General features: G+C 49.5%; 1 long non-coding RNA gene across 1 annotated transcript; it reads right to left on the bottom strand.

Annotated features, from left to right (window-relative positions):
- Positions 1–1,472: 1,472 nt before the first annotated feature.
- On the bottom strand, positions 1,473–5,767 carry LOC137857971 (uncharacterized). Its single transcript, XR_011097445.1, has 4 exons — positions 4,451–5,767; positions 3,607–3,710; positions 3,341–3,520; positions 1,473–2,682 (listed from the first exon to the last, which is right to left on the bottom strand). It is a non-coding gene; the product is annotated as an uncharacterized lncRNA (long non-coding RNA).
- Between the last annotated feature and the right edge of the window lie 708 nt (positions 5,768–6,475).

Genomic DNA, 6,475 nt, shown 5'->3' on the forward strand with positions numbered 1-6,475 from the left:
CTTTCACTGCATCCTTTGGCAGGGCAAAGCCAAGGCGAAGGGGCAGCCAGCTGCAGCCAGCAGCCCCTGAGGAAGAGGAAGGGGGGGACCTTTTGTTTCTGAGAGCTTTTGAAGGCGAGCATCTGGGCTCTCCTTCCTCCTTGCCCTTGTCCCCAGGGCGAATGCAGGGCAGCACAGAGAAAGCAGCATCGCAGGGGGCAGGAAGCGAGGCACAGCAGTTAAAACCTCTCTGCGGCTTGAGAGGAAGCACGGCAGCACCCTCTCGGCAGCGGCTGCTGTGTCATTTCCCTCAGTTGGTGCAGGTGTGGGGTGGGCTCCAGATGCGTTTGGGAGGACCCAAAGGAGTAAGGCCGTGTTGACCCAAACCCGGCCCCGCAGCTGGCTGGATGCTGGCTGCTCCCATGAAGACCCTTTCCGGCATCCAGACTCAACATTTCCCACAGCCTGTATTACCCAGGACTTTTTTTCCCCACTATAATCTACTGTACCCTGCCTTTTCTCCTTCGATAATGGCAGTTTTAGGTCCATACCTCCAGCACACCAAGTTCTCAGTGGCCATGCCAGCATCGTACCGTTTGCCCTTGGCATTTTCCAGCCCGCATTGCAGCACCGTTTCCCCTCTTTGTTTCCTCTAATGAAGCAGAAGAGGCAGCTGCTCTATCGAGGCACGTGGCCACTCGAAGAGCACGGCAAGATGTTCGTGTGCAGATAAACTGCAGAAAATACCCATCCGAAAACCCCGGTGGCCGCATGATTTACTCACTGCAGAGAGAGACTGACAAAAACTGAGAGATCAGACATTCAGAGGGACACCAAGCCTCAGCCCTAGAAGGATTTCCAGAGCCTCTCACATGTTTTCAGCACTGAAAATAGACGCTGGGTTTTCTGAAGTATTCTGCCTGCTCACAGAAGTTACCTCTCTGGCTACAGGCACGGCATGCTGAAACTCTGTCCCTTTTTTAGACGCCGAAGCATGGTTTGAGCTCTCCTGAAAGCCTCTGGCTCCTGAGGTGTCCTTGTGTGTGCTTAAGAGATTCCTTGATGTTTCTGGTGTGAAGTACATTTAGCACAGAGCCGTGCATGTCCATGGGTGCTGTTGCTGTGCCCAGAGGTACGCCATCCCCAAGTGAGATCAGCGCAGTGTTCGCTTAGAGGCAGGCAAAAGTGGGGACACAGCAAATGGACGTTGCTGTTCCTGGGCACACGAGAGGATTTCCTCCCTTTGGGAAGTGTACAAGCTGCGTCCAGCTTGGTTTATGGCAAGGATGCCTTTTGAATGAAAGATAACCTTTCCAGCTTATCTGGGGCTTGTGTTTACGTGTCACCGGTGCTCTTGTTGCCACAACTAAAAAAAGTTCTCAGTCCTTCCATGTGTCCTGTCTTTGATGAGCCCTTTGCCAGGAACAAAAACTGTGAGGAGCAAGCCCCAGGAACCTCTGCCTACCTTTAGTTTTAGTAGCAAGGAGTCTACCACCATTAGCTGTCCACACTTCTGTCTGCTTTGTGATAGTACTGGGCCTTCTCTTTAATGTGAGCAACCATTGCAACTTCTTTATTTTTTTTTCAGTAAAAGAATCCACACCAAGCATTTTGGTAGCACCATATCGCATCATATCATATCGTATCACCTCCAGATCGGCTCAAAGCCTCTCACCTACCTGTCAGATTTGTTCTTTTACAGGGCCGTGTAACACACAGTGCAGCCCTGAGCTGCAGGCATAAGTTATCAGGTGTTTGGCACCAAATATGCATCGGATATCCTTGAAAAATAAATCAAAAGTTTGCAGGACCTAATAAACACAAACTGATGGTAAGAAAAATAAAAGTGGGAAAAGCAAATATAAGGAAAGCTAAAAGATTCACTTGTTCTTTGATCGTTTTCGGTATTTCTGCAGGATTACTTATTCAGTGCTGAGAGATAAAGGTTTCCTATTTACCACGGGAGATCCGATATTTTCCCGTTCTCTATGCAAAGGAGCCTGACCCACCACCTTGTGTCCTGAAGCGTGTGAGATGACACACAAAGGGAGGAAGGAAGGCACAGCTCAGTTTCACCCGCTGACAACATTTCACTTTGTATGACAACTTAAAACCCGTGCTTAAGGAGAGATGAAGGGTCCCAACCCATCGACCAGGCACGTGTCTCCACCACGAGGCTGCAATTTCATCCGCGTCCCTCCAGGAGAGCTAAAACAGCTGAGAAGAGTGAACAAGACCAAACCAAGCCAAATTTCATGAGAGACCAGTCAACCAAACTGAAAGAAAACCAGCCATGGAGCACCTCTCTGCTTGCAGGTCCTGGAGGAGCATCTAAACTTGGGAGGCTTCCCACACACAGCTCGTGAAGCCCAGCGCTGCAGCCCGTGTTGCTGGATGTCAGATCAGTTTTTCTTGGCTTCCAGTCCGGTTCCACGGCATGTTTATTTTTGACGGTAGGTTTGTAAATATCCATGCGGCTACTAACAATGCATACTTTCAGAGGCAGCGAACCTTATCTCGGTTTGTTGGGAAAGCTTTCCAAATGTTACTTGTCTTTGTGGAGTCAGAAGAAGGAGAAACTCTGTGTTTCGAAGCCAGATTAGGCTGCCGGGTGCTATGAAGCTATCAGATCATCCAGAGGAGGCTTCATGCACAACTGTAGTGTGAGCGGTGTCTCGCACGCACTGCGATTTACCACAGGCCCTAAGAAACAAGATAAAAGCCCCTGGTGAGTAAAAGCCAGGTGTCTAGCTGCACCAGCCACCGTGGGAACTGAACTTTTTACCTGGCTCGAGAAAAACCCACAAAGGGAGAAGGAGATGGGCAAGACTGCCAGCAGCGGCATCTGAGCAAAGCTGCAAAGAAAAGACCTCACCCCCAAAACTCCCGATGGAAACGCAGTGGGAGCTGCTAGGGGACCCACTGTTCCTTCTGCAGGACTGCCAGCGTGCTTTATCTGCCCATCGGGGCTGCGGCGGGGAGACTGCAACCCGCAGCCGTGCTGACTAAGGCTCGCCCTTAGAGGAAAGGACCGGTGTGGTCCTCCTGCCCTGAAGCAAAAAAGGTCAGGGGACAGTGGCGAAGCCAGCAGGACCATGCTGTGCTGCTGTGGCTCTGGATACATGATTGGAAGCGGTCCCCTGATACACACCTGCAGTGCGTGACGTAGCTGAAAATTTTTTTGCCCACTTGAGAATTTCCAGCGGCCACACCCAGGAATGTGTTAATGCTGTTGTAATTAGGGGTGGGACAACCGGTTCAGATAAAATAAAGAACAACCTGAAACTACACCCAAAACTTGAAATGATTCTCTCTCCGAGTTGTTTTGCCTTTAATCTTTTTTTTTTTTCCCCCCACATACCTTTCCAAGGAGGAAGCAGAACCACTGGCTGTAATACAGCCGGCTCGTCTCATTGCAGCAACTGAAATCAGTAAAATACCACGAATCTCACACAAAGTTGAAATCCTCAGCCTCCAAAATGTTTTGCACAAGTTGTCTGTGCTTCATAAAATCCCTCTTAGGTACATGTTTCCTAGAGGGCTTCCAGGTTTCAAACAAAGAAATGCAATTACCATTCAGTGACCGTATTTGTTTGTGCCTTATGCCTGCACTTCAAATAATCTCACCTCGCTGCGGCGGCTGGAAAATACCTCACCTCCCAGGCTCCTTCCATGCCCCAGCTCCTCGTGCTGGGGGATGCAGCTCAGGCCAGGACACGGGACAGGAAGACCTGTTTATGGCATTGAAAGTTAAACCATTTATTAGATGTAGAATAAGGGAGAGGTGTCACCCTTTGGTCCATGTGGGCAGAGGACAAGGCTCTCGTCACTCCTTTGGCTGAAGCATGGAGCATCAGCCGCTCCTAGCATCACCCAAGGATTCCCAATTTGCTCTTTTTCCACATTTCTTGTAGCACTTCTGGCTCCTGGACTGAGGTGACTTCATTTTCTAGATTGTGGGTTTGTGGAGGAGGGATTCTGGGGGCAGTCACTAGTAGAGTGACTATTTAGTGGCCCCCGGGGCCAATAGGTTTTTATGCACTTCGCTCTGCCCCATACCCAAACGCTGCCTGCAAGGAGCATCCCGAGGCCATGAGCGGAGCCCAGCCCCAGTGATGCCGAGTACCAATTTCCATAGGGCATCCCCATGCAGCCCTGAATCCCCAACCCTCCGAGGTCCATCAGTGCCCATAATTTGGCACAGGCAGCCAGCGAGGGTGGGCAGCACACAGGTGGAGAGCCGGCCACCAGCCCTGGGGTTAGTGGTGTGCTGGGGAGAGGCGGGGGCAGCAGGGAGGGCTCCCAAACTTCTCAATTTCCACCTCTTCTTGCACATTCTCTTCCATTTCTCCTCCTCTCCCCTTTTCCTCCCCGCCACGCCGTGACCTTGGTGCAGAAGGAGCATGGTTAATCAGAAAGGAAAGGAAAACAAGCGCAGCCTTGTGCTGCAAGCTGCCCCGAATCCCTTTACCTGCGCGGTGCCAGACGGTGACGTTGGCAGCCACACGAGCGGAGCACACACAGCACCTCACGCGAATGGCATGTGCGTAGGAGCAAGAAACAACAACAGAATTCCTGTACACATTGCTTCAGACTCCACCGCTTTTTTTTCTTCTTTTTTTTTTTTTTTTTTTGTTTTTGTTTTACTGTTATTTTGCCTCAACATGGTCATAGATGCCCGGCATCCATCTATTTTGTTATTTCCTCAGCTATTTTTGTTTCTGGTTAGCTGGTTGTGCCGCTTTCTGAACCTCTTCGCCTGCTCACTTTAAAAAAAAAAAGTTGAACAATATCGCGAAATTATAGTGAGGCTCCTTGCTGGTTTCAAACCTTTCAGCCGAATCAATCCACAGCGTCACCTGGGAGGTGGCCAAAGTCTCCCCTCAGCAATGGCAAGTCCCAGCTGTGCTTGGTAGCCTCCAGAGCACGTCAGCCACAGATGAAGGCTTCAGCATTGCCTCACCATGCCCGGGGCAGGCAGCCCCATGCTCGCTGCTTTTTCCTCTTGCCTCTTGAGGATATCTGCTAGTTTCAGGTTCACAGCCGTAATAAGTTTAAAGGGGGAAAAAAAAGAGGTTCTTTAATTATAAGACCACCCAACTCTTTTAATTCGTGGCTCTAGCTTTTTGTTCTTCAATGTATCAGCTTTTCACAGATCGTATTTTATCACGTCTCTGTGCTCGTTCCCAGGCCAAGGTTTGGTCGATGAAATACTAGATCATAATGAAACAGCAGTGGCTCCGTGCTGAGAAATGCAAGAAGCTTCTCCGACTGTGGCTTTGCTCTTATCCAATTTCAAAGATTCACTGGGAGAGCTGTGAAACGAGCCCACTCAGAGCCTGAATCAGGAGCTGGCTCTGAGCTCCTGCTCCTCAAGCAGGGCTCCTGCCCTCCCTCTGTGCTGAACCAGGCCCTGAACCCACCCGAAATGTGTGTGCAGGGGGTCCACACAGCACCACCCACTTCTCACCACCACCTGCCTTGCTCCCCCAAGCAAATTCAGCTGTGTAGAAGGGGCAGCATTGCCCAAAACCTGCTGCCCTTCCCCTGGGGCTGCCACTCGCACAGAGGCCAGAGGCTGGGAGCAGGGATAAGCTTTGTTGCCTGCAACAAGTTGGGCTGGTTGCTGTTGCCTAAACAGAGGAAGGATAATTATAACTGGTCAGCAGTCCTCCACGTTTTTTTTTTTTTCAATTGGAAATTTATTTTTTTTTGGCCTGAATTGTCACAGCTGTACAGAAAGTGCTCGCCCTCATCACTGCTCTAAGGTCAATGTTCAGGGGATGGTTTTTGGCCTTTAATTTAATACTCCCTAAGCATCAAAAAATATTTGGTAAAAAAAATAGGTATCAAAATTTACCTTTGCCTCAGATTAATTCCACATAGTGCCACATCCCAACGATACAGCAAACCTTCCAGAGTGACATTATTTGCTGCAGGTGAGGTGAGGTGAGGCCAAGCCTCCTGTTTTGTCTCCTAGCGAGGGGCGCAGCACTGGGAGCACACCACCACGGCACTGGTCCCAGTCACTTAGGGAGGCGTGAGCGGCTGGCGGCCAGAGCTGAGCAAAATGCTGGTGTTGGACATCATAAATAATAGAAGTGGAAAGGGGAGAGCTAAGTGCCATTTACATATTTGAATAGCTGCTTACATATTTTAGTCTGTTTAACAAACTAAAAGCAAAAAAAAAAAAGGAATCGGTGATAAATCTCAGGAAAGGCACTGACGTTTTAAAAATTAGGCAATCTGTTTATGCTAAAATTGAGCTTTTGTTTCAAACTGCATACGTGTAAAATAGGAAAGGCGTAAGAAGAAAAACCTTGCCCTGAAGATGAAACACGCTCCTTGGTCTGAGCCTGAAAGTCCTTTGCTGACTCAGAATGGAATGGGGAGTGCGGAGAGGGGAACAAACAGACCCCAAACATTGCACGCTGGGATTTTGCTCTTGCTTTTCCTTTATTGCAGCTCAGCTCCCAGACTAAGGATGTATACTTGT

This window comes from Anas acuta, chromosome 1, assembly GCF_963932015.1.
Source record: "Anas acuta chromosome 1, bAnaAcu1.1, whole genome shotgun sequence".
NCBI classification, from domain to species: domain Eukaryota; kingdom Metazoa; phylum Chordata; class Aves; order Anseriformes; family Anatidae; genus Anas; species Anas acuta.